Below are 18,284 nucleotides of genomic sequence, written 5' to 3' on the forward strand. Positions count from 1 at the left end.
TGGGGCTGGGGGTGGGGCTGGAGGTGGGGCAGTGTGCTGTGTGATGCAGATGCACTGATCTGGAGAAAGGCAGGTGCGGGCCAGTGCTAGGCTGTTCATATCCGGCACCCAGAGTCTAACAAGGGACAAAGACTCCATGAGATGTGAGGAGGGAGACCCTCTCACTGAATTTCCCAGTTTTTAAAGGGAAGTACAGCAGAACTTCCCAGGACTTGATAAACCGTCAAGCACCTGTCTGGTTCCCAGATCCTTTCACGACGTGTAAGGAAGTAGGAAAGTGCACACACAGTCGGCCTAGACGTCAGCCATACAGACAACCCTAAGTACCTGGCTACACAGCAACCTGGGGCAGCTGCATGCAGCCTTTGCAGCAGAGAGGAAGCACCTGGTCTACATCTGTCTCCTCTCGGTAAGTCCTGTCATGAGAAACCAGGGCAGGGCCAGAATATAGGCCAGAGTGGAGGGAGTGCCTGTGGGCAGCAGCCCTCCCGGCCTTGAGTTTCCAGAGGAGTCAAAAGGAGCCACTCCTGCTGACACAGATCTAAGCTGCATGCTGGGTGCACAGGACAATTCTCTAAGTGAGATGGCACATGCTAGCTAGCACTTGGGTGGTAGAGGCTGGGCATCAGGAGTCAAGGTCATCCATCTTCTCTTGGCAACGTAGCGAGTTTGAGGTCAGCCTGGGCTACATGAGACCCTATCTCAAAATAAGTTACTATTTGAGAACAAAGAAGACAAACTGCCAGAAAGCATTTTAACTTGGTCAAATTAGTTCATCCCAATTTATAGAGTCCAAACTGTGTTCCTTCAGGTACCAAGTCCTTTTTAAATCTGCTGGACACACCCAGCACCTGAGCCTGGGGCGGAGAAGTATCTGAACACAGAAATGTAGGAACGTCCACAGAACCAGAGGCGTGGCCCAGCAGGCCTTTCTTCCGAGGCCAACAATAACAGAAAGAACACTTAGTGGGAGGGACTATGTAAAACCCATTTCTGCAAGGGTTGCCAGGATCAGTAATTTCTCTAGCACCTCCTCCCCACTCCACGAAGACAGGAACTCTGAGAAACCTTTACTCTGCTGCCAAAAACCCCCTTCAACTCATGGTCAGTCACACCACTGGCCAACAAGCCATGTCATCTCAGTGTCCCCGGTGGGCTCTCTGGATGTTTCCCCTAACAGCATCAACAGAAAATGGTAAGGGCGTCCAGATGATCGAATGGCAAGTTATAACGACACGGGCCAGCGTGGATGTCAAAACACAGCCTTTGGGGTTTTATCAGATACCTAGAGCCCCCAGGTCAGTTTTCTTGCTTACACACACAAGTAGTATATTTCAGTTAAGACCCTGTCAGTGCCCTCAGCCCATCTACCATTAGATTCCTGGCTGTTCTTTTGTTCTCTACAAACAAAAAGGCTTAGGGGGAAAAAAACTGGAGCTGAGAGAAGGCTCAGATGGAAAAGTTCGCTTCACAAACACAAGGATCTGAGTTCAGATCCCCAGAACCTACATTAAAAAGTCCAGCACAGTGGTTTGTGCTTGTGATTTGAGAGCTGGGGAAACAGACAGGCAGATTCCTGTGACTCAGTGGTCAGTCCAGCCTAATCAGAGCTCGGGACCAAAGAAGAGCACGTCTCAAGAAAAGGTGAATACCTGAGGAGCCACTCCCAAGATTGGCCTCCGGCTCCACACAGGAACCTACACGTACAAGCCCATGAGCCTGCACACATGAACAAACTTCCAAACTACAACAGCGTGAGCAGAACACTTGTCGTCTGCAGCTGCTGAGCCACAGCCACGCCCCAGTCAAATGACAGGTTCATTCCTCAGTGGCAGCAGCCCTGAGCAGCTCTGCTCCAGTCCTTGGGAGACTTCCCAAGTCCTCCCAGCTTAACTCCTAGAAAAAAAGGAGCAAACTCAGCACAGTGGCTGTAACACACATGAGCAGAAAGGGGCAAGAAAAGACAGCTAACGAACTGGGCCTGGTGCTGCACTTCTTGATCCCAGCCCTGGGGAGGCAAGCGTGGTCAGCACAGCAAATTCCTCTGCCAGTCAAGGCTCATTCCAAAGTGTGTGTGTGGGGGGGGGGGGGAGAATAAACTCAACCTGTGGACCAAAAGGCCAGTCAATCCTATGAAAACTTCTCAAGCGTCATTTCAGCTAGGGGCCACCACTTCTGATCCACCACACTGCCCAGAACAACTCAGGAACATATTTGTTTCTGTCTTCAAAGAAAAGGGTAACTGTAGCCCAATGCTAGAGACAGTCTTTGCAGACAGCACAAGAAGCCTACTGCCAGACTGGGGATGGAGCTCGGTCTGTACGGGGCTTGCAGGGAATGTGTGAAGCCCTGGTCTGAACCCCAGCGCTGCATAAAACCAGGTGTGGTGGAGCACACTGTAACCCTGGCACTCAGGAGACAGGAGCAGGAAGACCAGAAGTGAAGATCACAGCATGCTGAGCTCATGTGTTACATGAGGCTATCTCAATTTTTTTTTATTAAAAAAAGGATATTGTCTTCATGGATGGCTCTGTACATCCTTGGGAAGAACGCTGCTCATATTACTACCAGCCCAAGTATACTGACCCCAGCCCTCCATCAACCGCCCCAAAGCAGCTCCTACTGGGAGCCCGGAAAGGGTAGTTTAAGGGGCTAGCAGCCCGTGGGTGGAACAGAGAGCCCTGAACACCTATGGGACACCTCTGAATGGCATGCAATCCCCAAAGTCCTCCTGTCATTCAAAAGGTCCCTGTTCCTGAGAGATCCTCTGGCCCCTGAGAAAGCAATCACTACTAATCCATTCATGAAGCATCCCTTAAGTCTTCTGAGTCTGGATTTTAAACAGGAGCCAGGTATGTCATTTCACTCACTAATCCACGTCCCCAGAAACACCACTTTCTAAGCTTAGAGTCTCCCCCATTCACACTCATGCTGAATTGTACCCTCCATTCCCCCACATGGAACTAAGCTACACAAGGTAGCAATGCCTTCAACACCAAAGTTTTCAAAAACTGACTAGGAAGCCTATCATTAGCAAGTTTTCTTGTTCCCACAATGAAAGAATCCCAACAGCAACACTCATCTGCCTCCTCCCACCAAGGGCTGAGCCTACGGATCTGAGCTTGGGCCAGAGGAGCCAGTCGACACCACAGAGTAGACAAAGACAGGCAAGCTCCTGAGTGTCTGACAGACCCCTCTCAGCAATGCTGCAAGGGGAGCCAAAGAGGCCCCCATGCACAGGTCAGACACTGCAGCCAGACACACACATCGTGAGAGTGGGATGAAAGCGCAGCAACCAGAGGCCCACGAGCAGTGGCTGAGCTTGCTTTGCTTTCCCCACGTCACATGACCTTCTCAGGAGTCATCTGTCACATGACCTTCTGGGGAGTAGTCCACCACAGATGCAGGTTTCAGGGAAGCCTTACTCATGAGCACCAGCATCTAACAAGATGTCATGAAGCCTGGTGTCAACTTTGCAGGACTAGACATAGTCTAGCTGATGTAGAAGAAGAGGGCAAAGTGCAAGGGACCCTTAGCTGATGTAACAAGTTCCCAGCTTCCCCTGGGGTCAGGGAAGGTCGCAGGAGAATGAGGGCAAAGTGCGAGGGACCTTTAGCCCAACCACCTCCCAAACGTTCCTTTCCTCTTGAGCAAGCCTGAGTGTGGCCCAAGGATCACCTAGTGTTATGATGGAGGGAGAAGATGGCAGGAGCCTGGGTCCAGAGTGTCATCTGTACAGAACTCAGGCTGTCACATGGCAGAGAAAGGCTTCTTGGCTGTCAGGAACTACACTTGACTATGCCTTCTTGAGCAGGGAGAACACCTACCATAGTCAACCTGGCCCTATGCAAAACTCACACACACACACACTGACAACAAACATGTTGTCAGACATCAAGAAGAAGCTAGTTCTATTTATGACTGGAGAGGCCTGGTCACCCAAAGCTTTAGTGAGTAAGGGCATGACAAAGGGGCCGCTCATTAGGTCTAGAAAGTGACTCTAAATCCCACGGGGGGCCTTATTGCATTAGCCAGTATCACCTCAGCACAGCAGATCTGAAAATCTGGTCTTCCCGGTTTAGGTGGTTTGTTTCCTCCATAGGTGACATCATCAAACTGAATCCAGGGAGTCAGAGCAACTGTCATGTCTGAGCTAAAAATGAGTCCTGAGCCTCACAAGGACACACCCGCGTCTTCTTTTCCCTCAAGTTTTCCAAACAGCACATACAGCTGAACAGCTGAGCTCTACTGACCCATCTTCAGAAACAAAGTAGTTCAGCTGGTGCCAGGAGCCCCTGCCGGTCCTGCCCAGATGGCAGCACGCACAGGCCAGACGCACCTGAGCCTCAGAGTGCACCAAGCTAAGACACCAGGCAGGCAGATGGCTGGACAGGACAGGAAGCCACTCCTCGGCAAGGAAGAGGGGGTAGGAATGAGACGAAGAGAAACTGTTCTCGAAATCACAGGCCACTGAGGATGATCCCCGGGCCCAGGGGACAGCAAAGCAAGTGTAGGCAATCTATTTAAACGCGGATTTAAAGTAAATATAGTAATATATCCACACACAGCTGAAGAGCGTGGACCTTGTAACTGAACAGCTATTTATATCTTCTCACGAACACACAAAACCTCACAGCAGAAAACCAGAAACGGGTGGTGGTGGGGCAAGCTGTTTAGGACGGGACAGAAGTGCCCACAACACCCCCTCTGAAGTGTGAGTTACAAAGGATAATGCATCCGTCAAAACCCACAGGATGAACAACACACTGAAGGGTTCTGCATTTTGTTCTAGAAACTTCACCTCAGATAACAGGTAAGTTATGAACTTGCGTGCTCAGTGACAAGAGCATGGATTCCACACTTACAGTTTCCGTTGAAATCTAATTAAAATCAGACCTGCAGCTGGCATGACAGTGCATGCCTGTAATTCTAGCATTCGTGAGGCTGAACCGGGAAGGCTGTCATGAGTTCAAGACCCATCTGAGCTAAGGGTGAGTGCCATACTTGGAGAACCCCCAGATCCTAAGCACCTTCCAAAGCTCAGCTCCAGGCTCCCCATCACTCACAGCTCTCTTAGCACAGACACAGGAATCTCTCCCTAATCCTCTTGATCCCCTTGGCACTAGCCATCAAGGCCATCAGAACAAGAGAGCACCCAGACCATTCCCCCCGTGACTAAAGCCCCTGAGAACACAGTTTCAAGAAGGGTGTGTTTACTCTGGCCCAGAGTTTTGGGGTTCTGGGCCATCTCTGGGCTGGCTCCATTGCTCTGGGCCTGTGACAAGGCAGAATATCATGGCAAACTAGGAGTTTGTGACTGGGTGGGGAGGAGCTTCCTCACTTCACAGTAGCAGGAAAGGGTCAGAGACAAGAAATATGATCTTGAATTGAGGATCAACTTCCTTCCAACCAGGCCCCACATCCTAACAGCTCATTTAGCAATAACTAATTAATGATGTTGAAGTTAATGTCCTCACGATCCAATCAATCACCTCTCCACGGCCCACCACTGGGGATCAAGACTCCAGCCCATGAACCACCACGGAGCATCTTTAGATTCAACCCACCGCATACTACTCTGAACTAGCCATACAGGGAAGTTCCACTGAAAAAGCACCCATGAGTTTCTCTAACATCTAAAACTATATGAACTGACTCCAACAGAGGGTTTTGTAGGATAAGGCTGGAGTCAAGGATTCTGCCTACAGAGGTCTGGAACTCTGGGCTTCCCAGCTAACCTGGAAATCAATCATTCAATTGTTCTATCAATAATAGAGGCCAGACTTTTAAGCAGACCTGTACCCTATAGCCCCATAATAGCAGTGAAACCAACTGTGAGAGCTGGGGAGATGCTCACTGGGTAAAGAGCCTACTGTGAAAGCTGGGGAGAGGGCTCACTGGGTAAAGAGCCTATTGTGAGAGCTGAGGAGACATTCACTGGGTAAAGAGCCTACTGTGAGAGCTGGGGAGATGCTCACTGGGTAAAATGCTACTGTACAAACATCGAGACTAAATCCCCAACTGAAACAGCTGGGCATAATGGTACATGTTTGAACCCCGGCACTGCAAAGGGGTTAACAGAAAGACCCCTGAGCCTCTCTGGCCAGCCAGGACAGCTGAAAATAATGTGGAAAAAGACTGAATGATACCGGATATTGACCTCTGGCCTTCACGTGCACACATGCAAGCACACACAGCATGAAACTCTAGTTCTCTCTTCCCTACGACACTCCAAATAGTTGCAGCTACTTTATAATATTTTAAAGTTATTTTTCTAGTTTTACATTTTCCAGAAAGGATGGGTAGGTTTAGTATGTAGCATGGTGAGGCTGCCAAGGACCAGCAAGGAAAACAAGTGGCCCTGGGGCTGCTGCTGGAAGAAGGTGGGGCCTCAGTGTACCCCCCCACAGGGGGTCACAGGTGCCGTGACCTAAGCTTTGCTTCCACAGTGCAGCACAGCACAAGATGAGACCTGGGCCCGGCCTCTCCCCACCTGCCAGTCTCACTCCTCCCTCACTGACTCAACAACCCCCTCTGCCCCAGGCTTATTCTAGAAAGAACCAGGAGCTTGGGTGCCCAGCTAGAAGGATGGATTTAGAAAGCGCCATTGAACCAGACGCACAGCAGCCACCAGACAGCGCCCAGATTTAACTGCCCTAAAATTAGTTGCAAAGCAGTTACGGGGACAGGGTGATTGCGTCAGAGCCCCTGGCTGGCCAGCTGCCAGCTTGAAACACACCCACCGCTTTCTCCGGCAGGGAAACAATATTTTGGCACAAGGCCAGTTTCAGAACCCGTCAAAGGCAAGATTGCTGTTAGCGCTTTCTAATTCAGTGACAAGGTGGACACAGTCTATCCAGGCTGCATCTGCGAGGGTGTTATTTTCTTTGTTGAAAGCGTTTATTCTTTGGGTGAGTAGAGAACTGTGGATGAATCCTTTTAAATATTTAAATGCCTGGAATTTATTTAGGGCTTCACATTCAGCTGGCTTCAACAAAGATTATGCAAATGTAGCAAAGTAGAGATGGGAAACAAAAACTGCTTTCCTCTTATACTTCTTTTCATCTTGGCAGAGAGTTTCAGAGCTGAAGAAATGGCCTCTGAAGGACCAGCAAATCCCAAGTTGGGCTGCTACCTCACAGGGATCCCAACATCCACCGGCTGAGAAACGCACCTCGGCATCCCACTCTAGGAACAGTAAGCTAGCGGTCTCCGCCACACTCCATGACCCTGCCTTTCTTTACCCCTCCCTTACTCCTCTCTTCCTTCCCATTCAGCCCTATGCCTATGATGTACTGAGATCTGCCTTGCCCCAAGGCAGCTACAGTGCCCAGGACAGAACAGAGTGCCACAGCTGGACCCAAGAGACCCAGGCTTGAGACATTAAAAAATCATAGGATCCAGAAAAAGCACACTTCTCATTGAGCCATTGAGTCTGGAACAGGAAACAAATTCCACTGGCTTCACCAATTTGCATGTAGGAGCTGAAGATATGGCTCAGTTGATAGAGAGCTTGCCGTGCAAGCATGAAGACCTGAGCCCTGAACACACATACTATAAGCCTTCCATGGTGGTATATGCTAAGATCCAAGAGCTGCGGAACTGGAGAGAAGGGAGTTCCTGGGGGCTCCCTGGCCAGCCAGCCTGGCTGAATCAGCAAGTCCCAAGCCAATGAGAGGCCCAAGATGGATAGTGCCTGTGGAGCTCCACTGGAGGCTGTCCCTTGGCCTCCAAAGGCATGTGCACATACGTGCACACACATGCACATGTCTGTATACATATACACACACTTTTTAAAAGTCATGTATATTAAAAGCTCCCACATAAGGTAGGAGCAAGGAAAAAAAGACAGGAGAAGTTCACACACAACTGTGTGAAACCTGCCGTGGTTCTGGAACGTCTCTCCCAGCTCTTCACTCTCTGTACAGGTCAAGCACAACAGTCCCTTCATTCCTACTGATCCCAACTTTTAAAACAGAAAAAAGACCCATTACCCACAGAGACTGTCTTAGAATGGCCCTCAGATAAAATACGGGCACCAACTGGATGTCCCTACTCTTTATATGTGATGGCTGATCCCTCAGTCAGCTCTGCTCCTAGCATGGCGACGGGACCATGATTATCAGACTCCACGCAAAGCTGTATCCACTACTCTGTCAGGATACGGCCTTTAAGACTCCTATTAGGTGGGAGTTAAACCAGAGTTGCAAGGCTGGGGAGTTAGCTCAGTGGTGGAGCACCAGCCTCACATGCAGCAAGTCTGGGTTCCATTCCCAGCACTGCATAAACCAGGCATGGTGGAGAATGCCTGTAACTCTAACACAGGGTTACAGGCAGGGGGGTAGGGAGCTGAAGGCTGCAGAAAGAGTTCAAGACCAGCCTGGGCTGTATGTGCCCTACTTCAAATGAAAGCAAAAATTGTAATTACTTAGTGCCTGCCATATTTAAGTCATTAATAACATTCCAGCGGTCTTTGCTAGTCTTGAATTAAAGACACTTAAGTAAGAAAGGATGCATGTTCTATAATCTACAGACCAAATTTCCAAACGTCCCCCTTTTCCAGCAGGAATTTTCAGGGCTGAAAAGTAAAGGATGACACAGTGCTAGCACCTTGGAGTTCAGTTCCCCCCAGTAATCTGAATCAAGTAACCCAAGCCAAGGTTTCCAAGAGAACTCAGTTTTCCCACTCGGCCTCCAACAGGGTTGGACCCACCCTAGGGGACCAAACTGACACTAGGAAAGGCAGACAGACCACCATCTCCTCGAAACCTTGGCACTCTGGAGACAGTGTCAACGGTCTTGCTGGACCTGGAGAGTCCTGAAGCCCCTCTCTGGGAACTCCTACCTCCTGCAGCAACCTCTCCAGCCTTTAGCACCAGCCACTTCCTATGAACCTAGGGAAGAAGCAGGAGGAAGTGCGGAAGGCCACTCAGGATGAGTCACAGTGAAGCCACGTGAGATTGCAACAAAAACCCAGGCTCCAAGGTGCTTTCAATCCAAACTCACAACTGTAGCCATTCAACTACAATGGCCAGCACCACTGGGGTGGCAAACACATCTGCAGCACAGGGAGGTCCCTGCCCACAGGACAAAGATGCTGGAGGGTGTAGAGATGAGACACAGGTGCGTGAGAATGATGCTCAGGGTGCGGGCTGGGTATGTGCCCCGCCAAGGAGGGCGGTGTGAAGCACAGAACTTAGTAGGAAGCCATCTTTCTGTATTCACAGTTCTCCTGCAGCCTACGGGCTGGCAGGCAGCTTCCTGCACTTGTGCCTGATAAGAAGCAACTTCAGGAGGGAGGGGCTTATTCTGGTTCACAGTCTCAGGGCAGAGTTCAGCATAGCAGTAGGAGCATGTGGCAGACTGCTCACATCTCTGTGGGATCAGGAAGCAAGAGCTCAGCCTGGGACCATGAACTGATACTGTTACCATGGAAAATTTGGGCTCCTGGGCATCATATGCATAATTATGTACTCACAGTGGTCTGTTGTGCAGGTCTCCACAGACCTCCAAGAGGTGTGGAGGGCCTGCTGCCCACGCTGGCAGCACGACGCCTGCCTTCTCTGTGCTCTGGGGCGTGTTATGAGCTTGGGTCCTATGGAACCGTGGAATTCCTGTGGTTCTGGAATAGCTTATTACCACGCTCACAGGCCATAAGGCTTGCCCACAGTAACCCGCTTCTTCCAGCCAGGCCCTGTCTAGTTAGGGTCTCTATTGCTGTGAAGAGACACCATGACCACAACTCTTATAAAAGAAAACATTTAGTTGGTGCTGGCTACAGGCTCAGAGGTTTAGTCCGTTATCATCGTGGCAGGAAGCATGGTGGTGCACATGCAAACACGGTGCTGAAGGAGCAGAAAGCATGACATCCAGATTTGCAGGCATCAGGAAGAGTGCCGATGGGCCTGACTTAAGCATCTGAAACCTCCAAGCCCACCTCCAGTGACGCACTTCCTCCAACAAGGCCCACCTCCTAATGCTGCTACTCCCTATGAGTCTACGGAGGCTATTTTCATTCAAACCACCACAGGCCCCATTTCCTAAAGGTTCCGACAGTTCTCAGAGACAGCAAAGGCATTTGGGGACCAAGTATTCAAACATGAGCTATGGGGGACATTTCACACGTGAACCATCCTGCCATACAGAGACAAAAGACCACCGTGAGGCTGCGCTCCGCATGCTTCTGACAGGCAAATGACAAGTCCTAATCCCCTCTCAACTCTATGCAGGAGGTGCCATAATGGTGTGAGGCTTTCTCCACAACCAAGCACAGGGAGGTCCCTGCCCACAGGACAGGACCATCTCAAGGAGGTCAGCACCCCCATCACCATATCCAACCAAGTCACCCACAAGTAGTTCCAGGGACACAGGAGAAAGTACCCCAGAAAAGACACAGATACAATAAACACAGAGCCCAAAGAGTGGGTTATCCCCGGACTCCTGTAAACTTGTTCATTCCACCTGGGAGGATGGGAAGCACATTTCAAAGGGTGGCAAATGAGCCCCCCGGATGTGAGAGCAAATACTTCCACTTCTGCTCACTCTTAGGAACATCCTTCTGAAAATCCATTCTTTTACTTGTATTCTATGATGTTCAGGACATCTTAGCATGACAAAGCACATATGTGCACATATGCAGATCTAAGACATAATACACATAACTATGCAAATGTTCTATTTTAGTTTGAGACAGAGTTTCACTATGGAGTCCTGGCTGGCCTGAAACTTGTCATGTAGACCAGGATGGCCTTGAACTCACAGAAATCCACCAGCTTCTGCCCCCTCTTTGCTGGGATTAAAGACAAGACCCACCTTGGCCAGTAGCATCTATAGAAACACATGGACATTCAGAGAGCTGACTATACAGTGGAAAGAGCCTGCAGACCCTTCTACAGAACAGCCATTGTTCACTGGACTAAACACTAGAAACAGTAGCATTTCCCCCGGATGAATGACCAAAACTGTAATTCCTAAAATCCCCTATTAGACATTTCAACACAAAGAGGAAGACAGCCCAGAGCTATTCCGGAACCGCATGAATCCCACGGTTCCACAGAACTGAATTCAAAACATGCCCCAGAGCACAGAGAAGACAGGCATCGCACTGCCAGCATGGGCAGCAGGCCCTCCACACCTCTTAGAGGTCTGGGGAAGCCTGCACGACAGACCACTGGGAGTGTATAATGTCTCACATGCCCCAAAACCCTCACTTTCCACAGGAACCGTGTCAAAAGCTGCTTCTTTGCTCTGCTGGCCTTCTAACTTCAGGGTAGCGGCTGGGCTGGTGCACCCCTGTGATCCCAGCACTGACAGGAAGATTGGGAAATCAAGGCTGGCCTAGGAAACCCTGTCTCAAGAGCACCCAACTGAAAAGGGATAACTGAACACACAATGTCAACCTGACCGCATTTTGCATCACTTGATGAGGTGCACTTCTCGGTGTGTCCCTGAGGACACATTCATGAAGGAAGGCCACCTATAAATGTGGGTGTCGGCATCCCATGGACTTGGACCAGGAAGGGACAGGGAAACAGGACAGTTTGCTCAACAATGGGTCCTCTTCTGGTCTTTGCTGCCTGCTCACCATGATAGGAGCAGATGAATCACGCCTTCCCTGCCATGACAGCTGACATCTCTGGAACCACGAACACAATGAATTCTTCCTGCTTTATGTCAGGTATTTGGTCTTAGCAATAGGAAGCAAACTAATTCACCTACTTTGGACTCCTGATTTCTTAAACACCACAAATAAAAGAGGACAATTCCTCAGAAGAGGCGGCAAACACACAAAGCGGGAAACATGTACAAAGCGTTCAAGACACCCCTGGGGCTGAAGGAAAACAGGACACAAGGAAGAGCTGCGAGCTCTAACAGTCAATGCTGTCAATGGGACTAGAATCTTGTCACCCAAGAGACAAGCCCCTGAACATGACTATGAGTCTCTAGACCCGGGCTAACCTACATGGGTCTTCAGACTCCCCCTAAATGTGAATAGCACCGGCCATGGCTGGGGTTCCAGACAGAACAGAAAGGAGACAGTGAGCTGAGCACCACTTTATTGTCTCACAGTGTGACCAGGGCCTCCGGCTCCTGCCTGGCCTTCCCACCTTGATGGATCACATCCACACTGAGAGCCCAGCTAAGCCCTCCTACCCTCATGCTGCCTTTGTCGGAGCACAGAAGTGTGACCACCACACACACTAAATATCGTCCTTCACGTATTCAGGGAACACCAGGAAGGCACTGCGGCTCTGGTTCTCGCAGTCTAAAAGCAATGGAAACTGAGACGGGAGCGGGGGCACTACTTGGTGTTTTCCCTGCACTTCCTGTCCTAAGAAAGCCACAGGGTCCCCTAGCTTCTTAGAGCCAGTCAGCCAGCCATTAAGTATGCATTTCCTAATCACTAACCATATGCAAAGCAGGTCTAACCAGGGACACACCAAAACACAGACTCATTTCTGACTTAGAATAACTCGATCAGTGGAACCGCAAAGCAAGTTGGGTGCCATCTTTCACAATAACCCGTGGGAAGGGGAGAGAGACAGCCAGTTATAAGAAGTCAAGCACTCCCATCTGTACTAGGCTTGGCTGTAAGACAAAAGGGAGCCCCTGTGGCTAAGGGTCACACACTGGGTGCCCAGGCAACTGAACCATCCCACGGGTGATGCAGGATAAGGTGTAGGGCTGTTCTAAAGTGCAGATGGCACATTTCTTCTTAACATGGTCATTCAGCAGAGGGGAGAGTGTGTCCTATGTGTGAAGGTCAGACAACTTTCAGGAGCTGGCTCCCTCCTTCCACCGAGGTCCTCCTCAGGAGTTCACACTCGGGAGTCAGACTCGGGGGCAAGTGTCTCTATGCCACTGGACCCAGGCAGCACTTCTCTGAGAAGAATGGCAAAGGTGTTAATGGACCCAAATTCCAAATACACTACGAGAAGAATTAACTACAAGGAAGCAGAACACAGCACACTGAATGTCACAGACCAAGACAGAGCACATATGTAAGGGCTCCCGGGCTCCAGGACACTCCAAGACAGTAGCAGGGCTAGCCATGAACACAGACAAATATGGCAAGCAGGACGGGCAGCCTCAGAGCACCCTGGTCCTACTCTGCAGACTCAGTATCAGGCAGAATTCCAGTTACTGGGCCCCACTTTCACAAGTTTGTGCCCGAGATGAAATGGCACTCTAGAGCAGTGGTTCTCAACCTGTGGGTCGGATATCAGATACTCACATTACAATTCATAACAGTAGCAAAATTACAGTTATGAAATAGCCACAAAATAATTTTATGGTTGGGGTCACCGCAACATGAGGGACTGTATTAAAGGGTCACAGCATTAGGAAGGTTGGGAGCCACTGCTGTAAAGGATTTGTTCTGTCGGCCCTGGACAGGGCAAAATTCCAAAGGACAGGCAGCATAAGACTATTCCATAGCTCAGGAAATTATCAATGTCAGGGTGCAGTTCTGTCTTCCCAGCTACTCAGAGACATCTGAGCCAGAAGGATCCCAAGTTAGACCAAGACCAGCCTAGGCTACAGAATGATCTCAAGGTCAGCCTGAGCAACTTAGTCCTATCTCAAAATAAGAATTATAAAAAGAGCAGGTGTGTGACTCAGTGGTAGAACGCACCGCTCTCCCCTTCTCCAGGCCCCCTTATATAGAGGCTGGCTGGGGAGGTAGCTCAGCAGGAGACACGAGCCTGGTTTGTGTTCAGTTTTCAATGCACTTGGAAACCGTCTGGAGGGATCTGCACCAAAGAAACCTGGGGGAAGCAGGCTGTGCCCTCTAAGCCCTCCTCTTGGTGACATTCTCACTGTCCTGTGAGAGAGGAAGAGGTGTGGGGAGAGAGTAAGAGGTGAGAGGTAGCTTTACTAAATGTTCTCTGAAGCCACACACACACACACACACACACACACACACACACACACACACACACACACAGGGAGGAGGAATCCTGCCCAATACACATCTTTTTTTGGTGTTACTTTCTTCCCTTTTGTTGTTTTGAGACAGGGTACCAATTCTGTAGTCTAGACTGCCCTCAAACTCCCAAACTCCCAGTAATCCTCCCACCTCAGCCTTCCTAGTACTGAGATCACAGGAAGAGTTACCACACCCAATCCTATGTTATCTTGATTAAATGCACTGATAATACTTAACGATGGCTATGTTTAATTTAATTAATATACTTATACATATTTAAATAATATGCTAAGGGTAGCAAGGTCAAATGTATATAAATCTAACATCCTTAAAATGGCTTTTGTGGGGTTTTTTTTGTTGTTGTTGTTGGTTTTTGGTTTTGTTTTTTTTTTTTGTTTGTTTTGTTTTGTTTTTCGATACAGGGTTTCTCTGTAGCTTTGGAGCCTATCCTGGAACTAGCTCTTGTAGATCAGGCTGGTCTCAAACTGTGTTGATTTTTTTAAAGAAATTTTAATTTTACATACATTGATGTATTGCCTGCATGTATGTCTCTGTGAGGGTATCAGATCTTGGTGTTACAGACAGTTGTGAGCTCCTGAGACTTGAACCCGGGTCCTCTGGAAGAACAGCTAGTGTTCTTAACTGCTGTTAAGAGCTAATCCCCTTTTGTGTTGATTTTGTAAGTCAGGGCACCATGTGTCCCAAGCCGCCTTGAATTCACTTCGTAGCTGAGGATGGCTTTGAACTCCTGATCTTCCTGCCTCTGCCCTCTAGTGCTGGGATCATCAGAGTGTACCGCATGTGGCTTGGCTTTATTTTCAAAATTTTATGGATGAATGGAAACAGGACTAAAGCACGAAGATAACCCTTAAGTCCGTTCTGGCACAGAGATGCTGGCTGCCATGACAATCACACTCAGCTCAGTCTGTCTTCCTTTCTATTACTCAGTTTTCTACAGAAAGCTGCACAGGAAACGGATCTCAAAGAGTGGCTCACTACAGAGGAGCCCAGCAGGAAGAAAAGGCCTGCAGCATCAGAGCTGAGCCCCTGGAGCACCTGCCACTCTTGGGGAAAGTTTATGAGTTGGGTTCACAGACGATCAATCTAATTTACCCTTGAAGTTGGGAGGCATTTGAATTCCAATTGCACGGTTACCTCTCCTTAGAAGGGGTTAAAGCTAAATGTAATTGGCAGAGAAAAGCAATTTCTGAGTCATTGATTTCAAAGGTAAACCTAGCAACTATAAATCCATATAAGGAGGTTCATTGTACACAAACTTACACTACACGGAATCTAGCAGGACTCATAATCATGGGAAATATAAACCATCCTGGCCTGACAGACATTTTTATTGCCCTAATACATGGATTTTAAACAACAAAGAAACCAAAAGGGCTGGCAAGATGGCTCAGTGGGTAAAGGCACTTGCTGTCAAGTTCCATCCCAGGAACCCATGCAACTTCTAGAAGTTGTCCTGTTACATCCATGCAAACATTGAGTCAAGCACGCACGTGTGCAAGCACACTAAAAGGTAAAAACTGAAATGAAAAAAGACAGAAACCTATAGTTTTAGAGTCAAAAGGAACTGGGCTATACTTTATCCAGACTCTACTATGAACCACAGAGAACAGCCAGCCCTCGAGGTTCCTACCCTTCCTCCCACTCACCCAAAAAGGAAAGGCCTGCATAGGTTCAGGAAGAAAGCCTAGACCACGGTTCTGAGCCCTTCAGGGCTTGACTCCATATTTCATTCAGGTCAAAAAGAATAATCCAAGTTTTCTTAAAATTCGCTGCATCTCTGTAAAGACTTGTAACGTGAAACTACCACCACACGGGGATCAGAAGTTCAGAGACAATTCAAGACTTCCCAAAGCTGGGCTTAACCACGGCGGCTGGGCACGGGGTGAGGGCAGATCCGTGTCAGTGGAAGCACAGTTCCAAGGCTAATGGTGAGGCCCATGCGCAGCGTTTCCAAGCCAGTTTCAATTACCAGATAATTGCTATTTGTACTAACGCTTCCTCGGTCTCAGAAATAGATTTTCAAGTGTCTAATCGACTGTCCCTTTTGTCTTAGGTGAAGACTTCCCAAGCTACAGAAAGGTATCAGGTACCAACGACTCCTTCCAAAATCATACCAGTGGGGGAGGGGGACGCAGATGCCCTTCCAAATGTATATTCCACAGCTTTGACCAAGATGATAATCCCACTCACAAGGCTAAAAGTTACGGGGGGAAAATGTTCTTTACAAAAGCCTAACATTTTACAATATCAAGATCAAATTTGTGTACTGATAAATATTCACTCCAGCCAGACAGTGCAGTTCCCAGGCCTGTACTCCCAAGCGGAAGCTCCGCCCCCACACCTTAACTGGATCCAGTGCTGCTCTCTTCATCCTCAGGAGCAAATGTCTACAGGGCTTCTTATGCAAGTTCACCTCACCCCATCTATAGGTAGCACGTGGGTAGTGAGGAAAGCCGTTCCTGTTTCATTATGTTCCCCACTTGCCAGATGTCTACGCAGTTGGGGGTTTTTTCTCCCCCTTCCGCTATTTAAAAATACATTCTAATTTAGGACATACAAATTTAACATGTCACATTTTAAGCCAGCAAGACACACAAGAAATGACAACTATAAAGCCAAATCCAAATTTCTTCAACTAATAAGCCTGCCTATCTGGACAAGACTTAGGGGCTAGCTGTCAGGTTGCTCATAGGTAAAAGTACTGAACAAGAAGTGGGGCGTGGTAGGGCACACCTGCCATCCAAATCACTCAGGAGGCAGCAGGACCACAAGTTCAAAGCCTATCTGAGCTACAGTGGGAGGTCAGTCTAGGCAGCTACGAGAGACTCTTCCAAAATAATAACAATAAATGGGTGGCTGTTTGGAGATAATAATAAGCGGGGCTGGGACTATGGCTCGGTGGTAGAGTGCCTGTCTAGATACCAAAGCCTCTAGATTTAATTCCCAAATCAAAAAAAGCAACCCATAATGTAAAATCTTCTGGATCAGTCAACTAGAAGCAACTGCACTAGTCATCAAAGAGCTGTGCTCAGAAAAGAAGAACCAGACCTCATCAGGGGAGGAGGAAATGCAGAGATCCCTGACACAATCCTTGGTATGACTCAGGCCGACGCACCGGACTACGGATCTTCCTCAAACGCTGCTGCTGGTCAAGCCTTAGGCATGAACAGCCATGCATGAGCCCCAAACTCGAGACAGACTGTTCTTCCCCACCACAGATTGCATCCCTGGCTATTCCAGAAGCCTCCAAACTTAGCCCAGGCAGCGGTAAACAGCACACATAGAATCTACACAAGTGTTATCACCAACCCACCCTAGGACTCTACAGTCTCCAAACAAGTCAAAACCCGATGCGGAGCATAGCACAACGAGCGGCTGGCGCATATTCACCTTTAGGTGATAGACATCAAAGCCCGCTTTTCCGTTTTTTTGCAAAAATAACTGGTTTAAGCCGTAAGGGGAATAGTATATTTCAAACAAAGCCGCAGTTTGGGATACTTTCTTCCCTTTCAATCCATTTGTAAGACGTTAAATAAATAAATAAATCCCAGCCTAGACTGCAGACGCAGGAAACTCAAGCGGGCAGTGGACTAAATGCCTGTCATAAGAAAGCCATCTAGTGTTAAAGTTTAGAAGTGAAACCGCAGACAAAAGGAACATTTCTGGGACTATTCTGAAGTTACTGGGAAAACCAATGAGAATAACCAAGACGCTCCGTTTTCTGTGAATGACTTGGGTTTGGGGGTGGTTTTCGTTTTGCCTTTTCTCTCGCTGCTTATTCTTCTTTCTTAAAGCCATCTCATCCCGACCAAGTCAACTCTAAGCAGAACCCAAAGCGCCTAAAATCTGTTTGGACCAAAATCAGGTACCGCCGAGCCCCAATTCCTGAAAGCGCACTTGCTGTCGGTTCACCCGTGTTGGCGTTGGCCGGGGCTGAATTAATGTCCCCGAAGCCGGTTACTGACGACAAACGTCTCCCCGAGGGGTGACGCCAAGTTGTCCTGGCTCTCGCTCTCCAGAGGATGAGCCGAAATTGATTCTCTGGGTTCCGCGACCAGGCTGAAATGAATGTGCCGGCGCTGCTGGGTAGCTCACCGGCGAAGACTTGAGCCGACGCGTACAAAGGAGCGGGAGCCCCGGGGGAACGGCCCGCAAGTTGGGCACAGTCGGGCAGGTCCGATCCCCGCTCCCCGCACCAGCGGACGCAACCCCCCGCAACCCTCGCCACGCACCTCGGAGCGGCGGTCCTCTGGGCCCCGCCAGGGCCGGAGCACAGAAGCCGGGGCCTCGCCGCCCGCCACCGTCCCGCGCTACCCATGGGCGCGCTCCCCGCGCG

At 49.2% G+C, this 18,284-nt stretch overlaps 1 protein-coding gene across 4 annotated transcripts in view; it reads right to left on the reverse strand.

Moving 5' to 3' along the window:
* Sipa1l2 (signal induced proliferation associated 1 like 2) overlaps window positions 1-18,278 on the reverse strand; it is a 161,920-nt gene extending 143,642 nt beyond the window's left edge. For all 4 annotated transcript variants that reach the window (XM_026778473.1, XM_026778472.1, XM_013346004.2 and 1 more), the window contains exon 1: window positions 18,181-18,278. The gene's annotated coding sequence lies outside the window, so the exon portion shown is untranslated. The remainder of the gene's footprint in view (window positions 1-18,180) is intronic.
* Window positions 18,279-18,284: the final 6 nt, after the last annotated feature.

This window comes from Microtus ochrogaster, chromosome 4 (genome assembly GCF_000317375.1).
Source record: "Microtus ochrogaster isolate Prairie Vole_2 chromosome 4, MicOch1.0, whole genome shotgun sequence".
Taxonomy (NCBI): Eukaryota; Metazoa; Chordata; class Mammalia; order Rodentia; family Cricetidae; genus Microtus; species Microtus ochrogaster.